The sequence below is a fragment of the Struthio camelus genome, chromosome 5, assembly GCF_040807025.1.
Source record: "Struthio camelus isolate bStrCam1 chromosome 5, bStrCam1.hap1, whole genome shotgun sequence".
NCBI classification, from domain to species: domain Eukaryota; kingdom Metazoa; phylum Chordata; class Aves; order Struthioniformes; family Struthionidae; genus Struthio; species Struthio camelus.
The window spans coordinates 71728453-71745467 of NC_090946.1; the positions used below are offsets into that span (position 1 = coordinate 71728453).

Genomic DNA, 17015 nt, shown 5'->3' on the forward strand with positions numbered 1-17015 from the left:
GAGGCAGGAGGGGAAGAAGAAAAGAGAGGCTGGGAGGGTAGAAGTGAAACTGCTGTCCAAGTGCATGGGAATTTAGTAGTCCTTCTGAACAGTAAAAAGTGACTTTTGCATTGCTGTGAGAAATTAATCTTTCTTTCATCTGTGGGTGGTGGAATGGGTATTAGACGTGCTGATTATACCTGTGAGTCTACCTAGGTTGCCTGTTGTTTTTTCTTTAAAAAGGTCAATGTACACCCTGTCAAAATATGCCACCAAAAACAGCCAACCTTTTCATTGCTGTGAGCTGGAAGCCATAAGGTTACGTGTACCTCCAAACTCTTTCTCATTTCCTTTCTACTTATCCCCAAGTAACCTGCTTTGGGTGGTGGCTGCCCTCTTCTCCTGGAGGGGAAGCAGCAGGAGGTGGTGAGGGGAGCTGCAATAGAGGGTGAAAAGCTATTGAGGGTTTCTGAACTTTGGATGTCATTGCTAGCATAGGTTCAGCTTCACCTAACGTTGCAGTGAGGCCGAAACAGAAAAGAGTGAGCAGGATCCTCCCTCAAGGAGGGCATGGATCTTGAGGAACAGTAGTTGCTGATGGTAGACAGCTGGGCTGTTGTGGGCTGAAAGATCCGGCTTTGAGCCTTGCTCTGTAGGATGTAAAGGGAAGGAGAGGTTAAAGCAGTAATCAGAGTATTGTTGCAAATGAGTTAACGACTGGCTGATGGATACTGAAGCTCTTGTTGCTCCTAAATGCAGCTGTGGAGAACGAAGGGTGGGTGGAGAAGCGAAACCAAAGTTCTCTGTTAAAGTGAGTAAAATTAGGCCTTTGCTGTCTAAAACTTCTTTAATGCTATGATGTATTCTTTAGCTGTCATGGTGAGACACTTTAATAAAAACAAAACAAACAAACAAAAAAACCTACAAATGTCCCTGCTTGGCAAGGGGCACAAATGTCACTGCTGGGTAATCTTTGCAATTTTAATTGTGTAGGAAAAGCATCTGACTGTTAAAATAGTTAATTGGCTAAACTCCCTGATTCAAGCAACAAAAACAAAAAACCACTAAACCTTAAAAGGCTTTTTTGCCTTACTTTTTAAAACAACTTTTAACATTTTAAAATTCATTTATAGTTTCAAAGCCACTAATACTTTAAAGGTGTTATTTAATGACTTAAATGTTTATATAGCTATTTTAAAATTTATTTTTTTGTGTGTGTATTTTGCTGAAAATAGAGGGAATAGAGATCTCACCAAACTCTGCAGTTGTTCCATTGAACCACATCTGATAGGCATGATGTGACTTGAACAAACTCTACTGTAACTTGTTTCTTTCCTGGGCTCTTTCAATGCTCCCCGGGTTGCATAGCTTTCAGAAAGATTGCAGTGCAGTAGTCAGTAAGGATTATTAGGAGGAAGGAAGCTCAAGCTGTGGAGAATCTCCTTGTGCTGTGCTGTGTTACTGAGATCTACGTTTTGGAGTAGGAGATAATGAATGGATGCCTTCAGGTTCCAAATGCTGAGATTTGGCTGCTTGCGAAAAAACCAAACAAGTCTTCATTAGGCATTCCTAGTGGGTACGTGTCAGGCAGCACAGCCACTGAATTTATTGATGCGGTGTTATTTTCTTTGGTATGAAAAACTTGCAGTTTATGCCTAATACTTTGTTTTTAATCTTCTGTGCTCAGGCAGTGGAGAATGAGGTAAGGTATTTTGTTGCGTACCGTTCAAAGGATGATGGAAGTAATTTTTGCATGTTGTAGCATGTAACAGTAACCGAGTTTTATTAGAAAGTAAAAAATTTTGATCACCTTTTTATTGCTGGTAACTCATTGAAATTCATTGTAGTAAAATCCTTGAATTATCTAGTATTTTAAAGCTGACAAACAGATTTTTGCACTTCACAAGTTGTTTGCACCACATACCTTATTTGCACTTCATACGTATTAAAAGTTCTTTTTTTGAGTCAGTTTTCGCTTTGATTATCCAATATGATAATGAAGAACAGTTTTCAAGAGCAGTGTTCTTGGAATGTTCCTCCTTTTTGTGTTAATCTTAACAGCTAGAAAACAATCCTTTCTATGCCTTTTATATCTGTCTGTATCGATCTATATTTTTAAGGGTATGGTGCTGTTACAATGCTGCAGTTTAGCTTTAGCATTCAGCAAGAGTGAGAACTAGGACCCTAAACTCTCTGTGGAATCAGAAGAGATTGGGGTGAAGGGAGAGAAAGCAAGGGCCAGAAACTCAAAAAAAACTCTCAGTACTGTATTCAGCTTTATAGCTGAGAACATAAATGCTGAGTTGCCAGGGCAATCGTGATTGGTTTCCTTCAAAGTAAATACATATACTACAAAGTTTATATGGGGCCTTTTTTAGAATTTACATTTCTTACTGGGTTACTATATAAATGTTTAGTCCAGAAAGTAGTACTTGGTTTGTGACATCTGTGAAAATTAGACTGTTTTGGAGTTTCTGTACTACTTTGGTGGGGGCAAGTCTTATGCAATTGCACGTTTCCTTTTTACGTGAACAAGAGTTTATTCATGTGTTCTGCTTTAAATCTTAGTACCTGCTGATTTTTACAGCTACTTTTTTTTTTTTCTAGACTGAAACAGATGAGTTTTTCATTGGTCAATGTATTTCTTTTGACAGAATCTGTAAGCTGGTTAGTCTGGTACTCAGAAGGATTCTGGTCCAGTGGGTAGCATGGCTGCTACTTTGTTAACAGTGCTAGCCTTGCCTTTCCACTGCCAGAGGTCCGAATCTAAGTTGAAGCATGTGACAGAGATCAAAAAATTAAGTCTTTTGGCCTTCTTGAATAGCTCTGGAAGTCTGTGACATTCCTCAAGACTAAATAAGTGTTATCTTGGTCTCATGGTACAAAATAGCTTGTGTTACACATGATTATGAAATGAAGGCTCAGTACGTTTAGTGGCAGGTATGTAATTCTGTGACTGTGTCTAAATTTTGGTAACAGATCTGTGTAACTGCTGAGGTTGGTCCTTTTTTGCCGCGTTCTGTGCAGGATGACATCTGGGAATACGCTGCCAAGGTGGGCCTTTGGTGCCAATCTGCTTAGTGTCCTTTGGGAACGTTGTTGCTGTGGCACTATGGAATAGCTGGTCAGATTTTTCAGAGTACACTGACGCTTTTAGACTTCTGGTAGGTGGACACAAACTTAACTGACGTGAGTTGAGAGACTAAAGGTACTTCAAAAATGTGGTTTGACTGTGTATATTATAAATGGCTCAGTTGAGGTTACTACAACAGGACAATGTTGTTATCCTTAAAGGGTAAATACGAGAGACACTGTGGGGACTTCAGATTTAGTATACTGGTGGCCTGGGCACTTGTTTCATCTAAACTTGACTAGCAGCTTGTTGGAATGCGTGTAGAAAACTGAAATACTTGATGGGAGATTTGCTTTAGTTATGCTTTCAAACTCTTCTTTTCTCAGTCTCTGTAAAAATTCAGATTGAACAAGCTTCTTCAAACCAGGATGCTTTCTTAGTTTTTTTTTTTCCTTTTTTTGTTAAAGAAGCACCAGAACAATTAGTTTGCCAGAATTGGGCTAACATTTCTAAATGGAATTTAACAGACTGTTAACAAGAAAATTGCACTGCTCTGAAGATTTTGTACAGTCTGTAACGAGAACTAGTTTATCTGATTGGAGAAGTTTGCGTGCATGTGAGGTCAGGAAAAACTGGCCATAATTTTTTACTTTGTGCTTGTCCTTCTATAACGTTGCCTTGCTGAAAAGTCCTTTGTGAACAGTAATGGGGGAGAGGAAAACAATCATGTAAAAATCATACATTGGTATGCTACTGTACTGCCTTTAGTCTTTTCTTTTCTCTTTCTTTCTTTCTTTTTTTTTTTTATAAGTTTGTCTAACACTTCCTCAGGTTCATTAGACTAACTTTACAGATGCTGAGAAACCTATTTAGGGTTAGTGAATGCAGGTAACATAACTTACATTTTTCTTTCTTTAGGACAAAGAGAGAAACTGTGCAAACTATAGCAGAGCTCTTCTTATTGTCAAGAGTAAAGAGAACATTTAGAAGGCATTGTGAAAGCCTGTTCTTCTCTCTCCTCAAGCTGCTGATCAAATGAGATTCAAATAAAACAAAGGAAATGTAAGCAATCAAAAAGTTGGTTCCAAACACAGGGGAGGCTTACAGTATGAAGGGAAGAAGGATACAAATTTCATTAAGGATGCTATCTGTGGTACCGTGGAAATCAAGAGCAGCTTTTTAAGCTAACAAGTCCGCTTTTAATATAGTAGTCTCTTCAGTTTCTTTCAAGGAGAATTGTGTGTGAGAAAGTTTATAATTTTCAGACTGATATCCAGGTTAACTGGTAGCGTTTAGCTAGGGAACAGGTTAGGAGAGGCAGCGAGTAAGAGCAAAGGTTATGCTGGGAAGAGATGAGCTACTGAGGACTTCAAGCATTGTGCTGTTCTGACAGCAGCCTACATATTGATGTGGTGTTTAAATGGAAAAGGCTTTTGCAACCAGTTCTTATGGGGAACCTGTGCTACTGAGCAGATCTGAAGAAAACACTTTAGTTTTCTGGAACCGGGCGTTAACTGCTAGTTTGGAGACTCGTCTTTAATTTTCTGATGTTTGTGACTTGGGCTGCTTTTTAAATCTGTGTAAGATTTTTTTAAAATCTTTTTGGGCTGCTATTTAAGTCTGTGTAAAATCTCCAGTGGTACTGCACTGCTTTGCCTGGCTATGATAAGGTGAAATTCTTGGTACTTTTAGTTTTAATATAACTTTTTGGCTGCTGGGATAGGTGTTGTTTTTGTCAAGATTGAAAACTCTAATGATATTGGATAAACTTTGAGGGAGAGAGATTTATTTGGAATTGTGGATTGAGCTTCTTTCTCTCGTAAGTATTTCCGCCTTTTGTTTTGAGTCATGGCTCAGCTGGACTTTGCTCCATCCAAAATGCATGAGCTTACCAGTTTATGATTAGGAGCTAAAAGGAGGTTTTGCCACTATATTTTTTTTTAAGGAGTTTTTTTTTTTTTTTCCCCCTCCCCCTTCCCCCCTCCCGTTTAGGTAGAGGAAAGCATTGCACCTTTCTACTGTGGTGAAATAAGTGGTTAGGACTTGTGTGGAGTACTGTTCCGCTTACTTGCCATCTCTAACTTGAAATTTTTTCCTTTTATGCCTTGTTTTTAATTCGGCATCTAGTCACACATGCACAAAGTTTCCTCCTCGTGCACATAAAAAATGTAATACAGCTTTTATTTAGAGTCAGCACTTATTTTGATGACCTCGGTTGGAATTTCCATGTATGACGCTTGGTTCCATTACACTGATGCTATGAGGAAAGGTAGACTCCAGGAAAGAATTATTGCAGAAATCTATATTGTAGATTTTTATGTCATGTTTCAAGGTAAAACTCAAATGTGTTAGAGGGCTTGATTGAAACTACTTGTCACAACTCGGCAGACTAGAGAAACCAGGGAGATATATATATATATATATATATATATATATATATATATATAGGATGGTTTATGAGTACAAAAAGTTCGTATTAGTAGAGAGATGAGCTTTCACTTGCATATTATATTGAGCTCTGGCTACTCCTTTGGAGGGGTGATGGGGAGAAGAATCTGGAGATGATTTCTACAGATGATTAGAGATTTAAAATTTTTGAAAGGGAAGAGAGAGGAAATTGGGATTGTCCTCATTCAGCTGGACTTAAATACTGTGGCTTTGCCCTAATTACAGCTGTTGTTCGCCCTCTACCCTCTAACTGCACTAATGAAATCCTTTACTTCAGATAGTACAGTAGTTGTTCGGACTGAAAACACAACATATCCTTGTCCTAAAATAGGATAACCTTCACTTATTCTTACTTGCTGACAGCTGTGCTGATGATAACTGTGGTTTAGTAAAGCTCTAGTGCAGTCAATGCTCAGGAGAAGAAGTTACAAAAACTTTATAATAAAGAAAGAATATTGTGTGCTTGCATATACCTAGTTCATCATTGTTTTGTTCCTTAATAAGCGACTCAAAAAGTGAAAGATTAAAAAATAACTGAAGGAAACAGATTTTGACAGTATATAATTCACCTATAGAACTTCCTGGTCTGAGATAACATTAGGAATTTTCTGCTATTTTTAACCTCCAAACAATTGCTTCTAGGGTTAGCAGAGCTATAGGGGAAATAGGAAACGTGCTTAACAGGTGTTTTGTAATTATTTTTTTTCAACTATTTTATTTTGCCAGAATCTTTTGACTGTGTCTGCTGAAAGCAAATATTGCTATTGCATAGGCTTGAAGGAAACTTGACAGGATATGTGTCTGTGTTTCGGGTTATGAGTCTATCACTCATAGCCTCACTGTTGCAGAGGCTAGCTGTTGATGGAAAAGAAATCCCAGGAGCTAGATTGTGCCTAGCTTCATGGATATATGTTTTAGCATAAAGTTCCAAAATACATCAGAAATGCAGTATTGTAGGAAACTCATCCGTGTATGTTCTTTATTGGATTTGATTAGACTTTTTTTGAGATCTTCTAAAGATGTCTGTGTCAGATATGTTCCAAAACAATGTAAAACAGGTAGAAGAAAGGTTTCTTCACAGAAGATTGTATAATATTGTAGTGGTTGAGCTTATGTATTGAGATGAGGGTACCATGACCTCTAGCTATTTGTCTACAGTATTGTACATAGTATTGTCAGATCCTGAAATTGCTTCACAGATCGCAAAGCATTGGGCTGCAGTCTGTTTGGAAAAATATTATGACAAGAGCGAGCCCTTGGGGGGGGGTGGGGGGGGGAAGGGAATAAGGAGGTGTGGGAGGATGGTTTCTTCCTGTCCAGACTTCAGTTCTAGGAGGATTTAGACTGCAACTCTTAAATCTCAGTGGAAGAACATTCCAAAAATAATACTTGTGCAGACCAGGGATGTTATAAAGGGTAAGCAATATTGTGCTTATCTTAACGGTTGAGGAAAAAACTAAGTGGCAAGATCTTAAAATCGTGTAGCTTTTCAGTAGAATTGGTGACAAAATTCCAAACCACTGCTGTATTATTGGAAACTTCATTGCCTAGGTATGAGTTGTTTACAGAAAGTGAGGAGTCATGGCTATCTGTCCTTTGAATAGCCATGACTGATGTGACAACTTTTAAACTCTCCTCTAATCTTAATCTTACAGACTCAAGCCTCTTGTTTTCACAGTGAAAGCCCTCTGCGATCTTTTAAATCTGGTATTTGCGCCAACTGGAAGTTATTCTTTGCATTCTGCATATCTAGAGTGCGCTTGCATGGAGCTTTGTAATACAAGCAGATAGTCTTTATCAGCAGAAATTCCCTGAGGGATCTCTTTAAGTATTCTCCTTTAGTTTCTACTGCAACACTTAAAGGCTTTCAGGTTTGAATTTTCAAAAATAAAAATGCGTGATTATTTAATTAGAAGGTCATTAATGCATTAAACAAAATTACTCTATTCAGTATTTATTTGGTAGAAATGAACACTATTTCATTAATATTAACTAGAGGAGCCCTTTGGCTTTAAGCATGCCGTAAGAAGTTTTCAACGGAAGCTGTCAACTTCTTTTTGTCTTCACATGTGGAATATGTCTTTTTGAGGCCTTGTGGATGATGTGGAAAGCACCAGTTTTTAACGTCTCTCGTTAAGAAGCAGCAGTCCTGTACAGTTCTACCAGAAGTGTGTTTGAAAGTTTGCTTATCTTTTGTGTTTTAACTTTTTTGGTTGAACAAGAGTGATGAACATTTGCTTTTGGGTAGTGATGTGAAATTTAGTCAGAAAAATTTGTAAAGCTGTCTCACAGTCTTCACCTTAAGTGTGTTGTAGAAGGATAAAATCCTGATTATTTGTTCTTAATCCGGCAAGAAACAAGCATTCAAAGAGACCTGTTGCTTTATCTTCAATAGTATCCTGTCTAAACTGATGCTGTAGACATAGCTTGTTCTCAAAATCTCAACAGTAGATACTGATCTGAGACCTTGAGAAGGCTGAGGTAAGCCTGCAACTTAGCGTTGGCAAAGCGAAATAATAAGAGTTTGATGTTTTGGAAAGCAGTCACAATCTGAGAAAATGGGAATTTGCGTTCAAGTTCCAAGAAGAAGAATCTTTTAATGACAAATACTGTCTTACACCAGAGGGAATTTCTTTCTTGTACCTAATGACTTGGTCTTCAGCAGCCTATTCGTAAAGCTTCAGTGACAACAGAAAGCAACAAGTGAGTTCCCTTCTTGCATTGCCTTTAAATACGTTTTGTGAATCTAAATCTTCACTTACAAAAACTCTAACTTCTTCCATGAATACCTTTATAAAGGTAAAAATGCTTTACAAAGCAACGGAGTTGGACTTCTGATTCTGAAAGTTCTGGATCTGACATAATGTTTGGTAAAAATCATAGAACCTCATTTTTGCTCTTGAAAACTCAGCTTCAGTAATATATTTTCATTAGAGATGTAAAAATTGGAATGCACTTCAGTATAATCAGAAATACTAGCACAAATGTGTCTTTCAGATTTAATTTAAAATGCGTTTTAAATGAATTTTTTCTAGTTGAATAATCAAAAAACCACTCCTAACCTTTCCCAGACTTCAAAATGTTGGTCATAGAAAATACTATATAAAACAAAACACTGAAGGTAGATCTTATCTCACTTCATTAAACGAGTGAATAATGTTTTATATCTCCTTCCACGTTGTGATAAATAAAAGGCGAATGAAAAGGAAGTTGCCATTGAGAGCCCCCCACCTTCCTCCTGAATAAGGAGCAATGATTATAGACAAACCTGAAAGTGTCTTCTAGAACGGTGGAAAAATCCACCTAAGAATAGTGACAGATCACGATTGGTGTATGAAAGAATGTCTCTCAGGCAATTTAAATGCTAAATAAAATGTTCTGACGTTGTCCTTTTTGCTTGTTAGTTTCTGGGGTTTAACTAATTTTGGAGGTTTTCCAACGTAGAAAAGGTAACTTTTACTGATCTGTGCTAATAGTATTCACAAGTCAACTGTATAAAATGGTAGAGTAGGTAATATTTTATGTGAGTGAGTTAGCTCCTATAGGACTAGGACTGTATTACTTTGAGCTTTGGATGTAGGCTTAGAAAACTGAATTTGGATAGACTAGAAATAATTTCTTGTGGAAGTCAGATACCATCATCTCAGTTTTCTGGGATAGCCATTTCTAGGTCCAAAGTATTTAATGTCAACATTGAATTCAAAAAATGCAGAACCGTACTGAAGTTCCATGTATTTAATTTACCAGCTGCTTCTATACTCTACTGTATTCAGAATTTCCTGGGAGGAGGATTCTGTTAAACATCAGCTGCATTTTAAAATTGGATTTGCTAATATTTCAGGGATTCTTGGGAAAGCAGTTTTGCTGTAATTATTTATAACAAAACTCTTACAGTGCTTTTCCCCCCCCCCCCTTCTTTTTTTTTTCTGGTCTTGTGTGACACCTTTGCCCCCAGATATTTTCTTCTTTTAATAACAACAGGAACTGAGTTAGGAGATTTTAAGCTAGGTAGTACTGCAGATTAGATTTCAAGGCTGGATTCACTTAGGAGTCAGCACAGATGCGTTCTGCCAAAAACTGGCAATGCAGAAAGTGTTCTTCCTGCGCTTACCAGCCAGCAGTGTAGATAGACTATCTGCTGCTCTGCTGCTAGACAGATAAAATTTCTTTGGGTTTGAAAATGAGATCTAATTGATTAACTGAGGGGAAAATAATAGCATCCATCAATAGGTCTTGCTTAAAAACAGTACCTCCTCACCCCCAATGACTTAACTTTAAAAGGTAGCAGGTTTTTTTGATGATTCTTTGATGTTTTCAGAGTAGTGACAGGATAAAGAGATTTGAGTGTTGATGTAGTTTAAAAGCAAGGTATTTCCTATAAATCACGCAGCAGGTTCTTCTCGAAGGCAGACCTCCAGAGGAAGAGCAGACTTGTTTTGGATGCTTCCAGGAGATGTCTTTTTCTAGGACTGTATGTTTTGGCCAAAACCATTTGAACGTGCCATCTGTCTTAATCCTTGTTGTTCCCTGTCAGGATTTGTCATGGGTGGTTCAAATTTATTGTTTCCTGATCAGAGTAGGCATGAACAGGAAACATAGTGAATGACTTCTCTTTTGGGTGCATGTGATGTGAACTTGCCATTTATAACACCTGAACTAATGACTGGTATGCTGTGCAACAAAAATAAAGGAAATGTTAGTCTTTCTGTAAAATGGGAAACAAAGAAAATCTGAATTGATGTAAATAGTTTGCCATAAAGACAGTTTGTTCAGAATGCAAATATATATAAACTATTCTCGCTAGCTCTGTTTTCAGACTGTTTATAAAGTAGTTCCGTAACAGGAAAGTACCTTTAACTTAAAATAGATTATTACGGCACAGACATTTCCCAGAATGTCTAATCTTAGTCTTTTTCTTTTGTGATAGTTGAGAATTTTCTTTTGTAAACAGAGCCAAACATTGCAAAAAATATTTAGTGTTGACCTGCTTCCTCAGCGTGGAACTGGCATACATATCTCAATCGTGGACTTCCCCAAAACAGCAGAGGAAGCGATTAAAATACACTCTTTCCTGAGATCATCTGACCATTTCTTGACCTTTCCTATTTAAATATTTCAACTAAAAACCTCCTATAGGAATATGGATCCCAAGTGGAGGTTAATTTCATAGGTGGAATGCATTTATCTTGTATATGTTCTCTCTCTTTTCTCTTCCTCCACCTATAAACAAGAAGCCAAGCTGGCATTCAAAACGCTGAAGCAAGTGCATACTATTATCTTGGACAGCATGTCTCTTATCTGCTGAACTGTGAGCCAGGCTTTCAAAGCTTTAGAGGTCTTTGATTTCCAGAAACAGCTTTTGATTCCTTGCACTTCAAATGATTTTTATGATGTGTTTTAATAGCCCACTGAGATTATGAAATAATTAAGAACTGTAGATAGCAAGTGTAAATCAAAATAAAAACACTTTCCGTTTTTACTTTGCCTCAGGCTCAATCTTAAAACCCAAAGCCATTTTGCCACTGCATGTGACATGATTCAGAAGAAATGCTGTTAACTTTCAAAAAGTAACAATTGAACATAGTGTCTGAGGGATTTGATTTTCCCCCCACCCCATTAGTGTGGTATGTGTTACACTTGATTCTACTCGATGTATTATTAGGTAATTGTTAAAAGTGTCAGTCCCTGGGCTCTTGGATATTCCAAAAGGAATTAATACTAAATTATTATTTGTAAATATTCTTGTTCTCGCCTCTTAATACTGGTTTAATTACTTTGCACATCCCTGCTATGCGCTTTCTTTTCCGTTTAGAGTACAGAAATGCTCCATCTTGCTCATATAGTGGAACTGTGTCTATGAAAGTGTAGTCTAGCAAGCCTACTAAACTGAATCCCTGGTAGTGGGACGGTGTTTTATTAAATACTGTAAGTCATTTCACATGAATAAGTAGACTCATTTCTGTAACAAACAGAAGTGAGGAAAGTTACACAGGATAAAACAATATACATCTAACTTACCATTCTTTTTTTGCTTTTCAGTCATATTGCAAACTAGAATGGGGTAAGACACAGTATTGTGTCTGTGATTCAAGGGGCATGCAAGATGGTTCTTTTGCAAAAACATCAAGATACCTGATTTTTTATACTTCTGATTTTCTAGCTCAAATAGGAAAATGAGGAATACTCTATACCACTCAAGTCAAAAGTAGTTTTGCTATTGGTCAGATAATTTTTACAGAATAGAGTCCTTAAACATTATGGTGAAATATAGTTTAGTTGCTTGAGAGCATAGCAGTAGATGTATTGGATCAGACCTTTTTTCTGTACAAGATGGCCACATCATAACTGCTATAATAAAAAACAAACAAACAAAAAAACCCTACTCCCAGTAAGAGTTGTTAAACACTGGAACAGGTAGCCCGGAGAGGTTATGGTATCTTCATCCTTGGAGGTTTTCAAACCTCAGCTGGACAAGGCCTTTGGCAGCCTGGTCTAACTTTGAAGTTAGCCTTGCTCTGAACAGGAGGTTGAACTAGATGACCTCCAGAGGTCCCTTCCAACCTAAACATTTCTAGGGTTCTGCAGTAATACATTACTGTGAAGAGCTTGCAAGTAGCAGAAGCTTCTGTTGCAGAGATTTGCCTTTTGTATGTATACACAAATGCTCCTAGCCTACTTGCTTATATCCAAGTGCTTCTTTTTCCTGTTGATCTTCATCCTTTCTATTCTGCGTGTGATCTCAAGGTGGTCGTCACAGTTCTTTCCATTTGTCTGTGCAGAGGAGATGCATGCTTGTAGAATCATAGGACAAAGTTTAAAATACCCAATTTCTTTTAACACAAGGAAAAAGCAGTTGTAGGTACTACTTTTATTTTTGCATGGGAATTAGAGTTAATATTTGAATGTTTTGCATCAAATAAGATAAGGAATGGTGTCATCTATTCACTATGTGAAGTTGTATCTAGCGTTGGTTGCCAGCAGTGAACCCTCATCCCCACTCCAGCATTGCCTCATAAAGCAGATTTTGGAACTACCTCAGTACTGATTGGTTGTCCTATACATGTTGTACAGAAAACATGTTCAGTGCTTCAAACATTGCAAGTACGTGGTGGGGGGAGAGAAAGAAAAATCAATAGTTCCCCTCTACAAGCAAGAGCAGGGAAAGTGGCAAGACTTCTGATTTTTGTAAAAGGCAAAATCAATGGGCAGTTTTTGTGGTTTCAAGACCTGCCACTCCCAATCTGCTTCAGTCATTGCCTCTGTATTTTGAGGGATTAATTCAAGCTATTTACGTTTTACTTCTCAGCTGTTCTTCTGCGCCCCTGTCCAGTTCAACTGTGGGGCGTTTACCTGAATGTCAGGCCGAGGCAGCGGCTGGATATTGTGAGAACGGATCTCTGCAGTAAGATATCCTCATGTCTGAGAGATCTAGGGGCGTGATTCCTGTGGCAGACCTCCCTGCTCGTCTTGATACTGTGTTTTCTCCAGTGTGCTGCTTTCAGCTTGCATTGTTGTTTTAATCAGTCATCAAGTTATGGCAGTATGCTGTATGTTATCATTGTGTTTAGAAGTAGAAACAGGACTGAGTCAGAAGACTGTCTAAAAGGTGGTTAAAGAAAGATGAGTGTTCTCTTCAATAAATACGTATGTGTTAAGAATTTATTAGCCACTATGAAACACTGAAATACAAGGCAAAGTTCAGTGGTGGTTTTTTTTTTTTTTTAAATCCTTGAATTTTAAGGGGAAGCTTTCTGTATGATAACTTGAAGCAATAATTCTTGGTGATAAAAAGCACATGGGGCTAGCAAAACTTAAGAGCCATAAATACCACTCCAGTTACCTGATTATGTGGTTCTCTGAGGGTATCCTGTAAATTAAAAAAAAGAAAATTCTGTGAAGAGTGAAACTACAGAATTTTGATTTCCTGCTGAATTGTGCACTGTATCCCTTTTTCACTTCTGTTCTCCCCCTCAAAGAAAACAATCAACAATCACCAAAAGCTCCCACACAAGATGATATTGGAGCAGACGGAGACGATGAGTTTTTGCCTAGGCAGGAGGAAGTGGTCTTGGCTGGTTTTGATGTAATTGTGTACTGACTGGCCAGTTGGTAAACCACACAGAGGAGGGAAGGACTGAGGTTGCACTACAGCCTTTTGCTCACTGGGACACTACACTAGTTTTCTTTTTCTGTGCTCCTCATGTTTGCTGATTTTCATGAAACCTGCCTGTCCGTTTGGTTCCCAAGTGTTTTTGAGAGGCTAATGCATCATGAACAGGAGGACATACAGAATAATAATAAGTCTTATCTCATGAAAAGTTAAAACTGCCAAGAAACCACCCCAAACTACCACAAATTACCTAATTAGGACGAGGCATTGAAATCTGGTATGTATGTTCTTATGCTTTCTAGATAAAGGTGCATACATTGCTCTTTGAAGAGGAAAGGTTGGATCATGTACATTGATGATTCTTCTGCTGTTTCTAACCCCCGTACTAATTTTAGTGCGAGTCAAATATCAACAAATTGATCTAACCTTTACTACAGTTTATACAGCCTGAAATTTTATCTAGAGGTCCAGCCCATTTACAAAGTATAAAGTCTGTACTAATAGACCAGGTTGAAACTGGGGTTAGCACCAACATCTTTACAAGGCATAGTTTTAAAAATTAAAACAATGGCTAACACCTAGCTTAGAGACAGAAACTTTGAAAGCAGTGTGTGAAATGATTGAATGTTACAGTCAAAAAGTTATTCTGTGTGTGATGTAATCTGTGCTATAAAAATGCTTAACTGCTTATCTTACAAGATGAATCTCTCTTTGGCTACCTTTTATTGTTTAGGTGTAGCTAGTGTTATTTAAATCCAGAATTAAGACCTGTGAAAGAAAGACTGCTTTTTGGATCAATAAGGCCTATTTCTTATGGATTTTTCTGTCAAATCATTGTTATGGATCACCAGTTTATCTCTTGGGGAGATGTACCATGCATTTGATCTCTGCCTCCTTTCTTCTCTTCCTCAAAAACCAAATACAAAACCCCACAACTTGAGAATAACTTGTATTAAGCAAAGAGGGGTGGCAAAAGTGGAGCCCCGTGGGACCTCGCAGACCAGCAGTTCTTGGAGGGAGCGGGGAAAGCAGCATCACACCTCTGATGGCCAGAACAGTCTCTGCCTCTGTTCTTCTGCAGAAGTGTGAATGTAGGTGTATGTTGACTGCCTAAGAGGTGGCTAAAAGAATGTAATGCGTAGTGGATGGAACCAGCTGTGGAGACTCTGCCTCTTTCTTATACATTGATCGATCCTGGAAGACAAATCTTCAAGTTTTAACAGTTCATCCAACAAATGAGATGAGATGTAAGAGACACCCAAAAGTCATTCGTTCCTTTGTTGTGACATTTTTTCCCAGAGATAAGGAACTGGAGCTTAATAGCTAGTGATGAAGCAGGAGTTTAAATTTTATTTCCTGAACGAGAACCAAAGTCTTTGACTTCATGGCAGCTTGCCATACCTTTAGGAGTCAGAGGTCCCCACCAGATGTGGCCTGTCTTGAACATTCTAGCCATACTCATCTCTGTGCTTTCTAAAGTGTTCAATCTTCACTGCTGTAAGTGCGTAGTAATTTACTGAGGTATGACTTTAAACTTGGCAGTCTGAAACATGGTTATGGGGGTATCATTTGACTCCTGCTGTTAAAGGTTCCTGAAAAGGAAAAGAAAGCATTGCAGATGACACCCTGTAGCGGTATGTAAACTATAATGGAAAGCGATTTACAAGAGGGTGGCAGCTGAAATCTTTGTATTACCCACACTTGTGTTTACTGCTGATCTTGTATACACATGTAATAGTGTGTAACTCGCATGTGTGAGGAAATAGCTCCATGCATACAACAGTCTGCTTTGTGTGTGCAATTTATGATAACCATCAGGGCCCTCCGACCCCTTTGTTAAATGCAGCTCTTTGATTATGATAAAGTAGTTCTTGGTGCTCTTTTAAGCTCAGTTCTCTGTTGTATTTTAACAAAGTACTTTATGAACGGCTTCCTGTTTTTTTGCTATATAAGAAAATGTTTGCTGTTCAGAATATCGTGGAAGAGAATTCCTCACCCTGCTGCCGACTGTGATGCTGCACTCTTTTAGCTTTTCTTGTCTTACATTATTCTTCATAAAACAAAAATGTGAAAGCTGACGCGCACAAATCTCACTGTTAGGCATATTGCATAGTAAACTTTATTTATCGATGTGCTTTCTGGTTATTGTCTGTGACAAGATATCCAATATGTCAGTTCAAAAAGTGGAATCCTGTGGAGCCTTGTGCAGCTGTTTTGGTATGAAGTCTCTTTTGCCAGCTGACAATCCAGCCCCTTAGCAGTTTCATATCTCTATGAAACTCTCACCTGCTGCTCATTCTGTATTCAGTATTCTTTCTCGGTTAATTCTTGAATATTCTCTTCTCCCCCCTCCACTGCCTGCTTCCTTGTAACTAATTATTCAATTATCATGAAAAAATAATACTGTTGAAAGACTGCGTATCTTTAATTATCTTTAGTTTCTTTTTGTTTGGAGGAAAACAAGGGAGTAGGCATTCAGTAGTTGTGTTGTATAACTTCCAAATGTGGGAACTTTGTGCGCTCCTGATTTACTGATTGTCCCTTCAGCGTTTCTTTTGGTGGCTCTTTTTCTAAATTTCTTCTGTGGGTCGTTATCAGACTGCCCCTTGTTTTGTCCTGGCACTTTAAGGAAAAGGCTAATGTTATCGTGTTTCCTCTATTACTGTTCTCACTGGTGAATGGGCTTGAAGTTGCCTGCTGAGTTCAGGAGTTGACAGTAGAAGCCTCAAAGAGGATAACAGAATGCACGTGAGAGTATGCAGTTGCAGAGGAAGGAGAAGCAAATTATGAATCAACAGAGAACTTGAAACCTTTACCGTTTCCTGAACTGCAAGCTCCAAATGGAACTTTTCTCACAATCATCCATGAGATTCAAAACCATAGGTAACCAGGTTTCATGGATTCTGATGCTTATGGAATTGCAGTTTCTGTTTTTTGCTCTCTCTTCAGCCAGTCTCATTTTTTTTCTCACAACTTCAACAAACTGCTGAGTCCTAAGCCCAGAACTGGGATCCCCTCTGTTCAGCCATAGATGTTCAGCAGTGCCAGTCATGTCTTGGAACAGTTTGTAAAGCTAAACTACTTTCATTAGATGCTTTCCTTTCTCGCCCGTGACGGTTCTCTGACATCCTTTGTCTCCCAGACTCTTGTTCTCAGCATCACATCTCGTGTCTTATATGCTGGTAACAATCCCCTGAAGCCCCTCTTCAGTGCCATCAATCTGTTCTTGGTGCTTGCTGCTGAAACTCTAGTTCAGGCTTTACTTACCTCCCTGCTCTGACTTCTTCTTTAATGAAGAAAATCAGACTAAGTGCAAGTTACTTTCAGTTCAACAGTAATTTTTCTCATGTTTTTTCAGATTGTTCTGCCAAGGCACCAGGCACCGCAGTCTTTGAAGCCTAGACC

At 38.3% G+C, this 17015-nt stretch overlaps 1 protein-coding gene across 16 annotated transcripts in view; it reads left to right on the top strand.

The window, feature by feature from the left end:
• Positions 1-17015, top strand: part of TRAF3 (TNF receptor associated factor 3) — a 72617-nt gene that overhangs the window by 19071 nt on the left and 36531 nt on the right. The window contains exon 1 of one of the 16 annotated variants that reach the window (XM_009675511.2): positions 3840-4114. The exons of the other annotated variants lie outside the window; for them this stretch is intronic. The gene's annotated coding sequence lies outside the window, so the exon portion shown is untranslated. Of the gene's footprint in view, positions 1-3839; positions 4115-17015 lie in introns of those variants that run through there. 16 annotated transcript variants of the gene reach the window in all.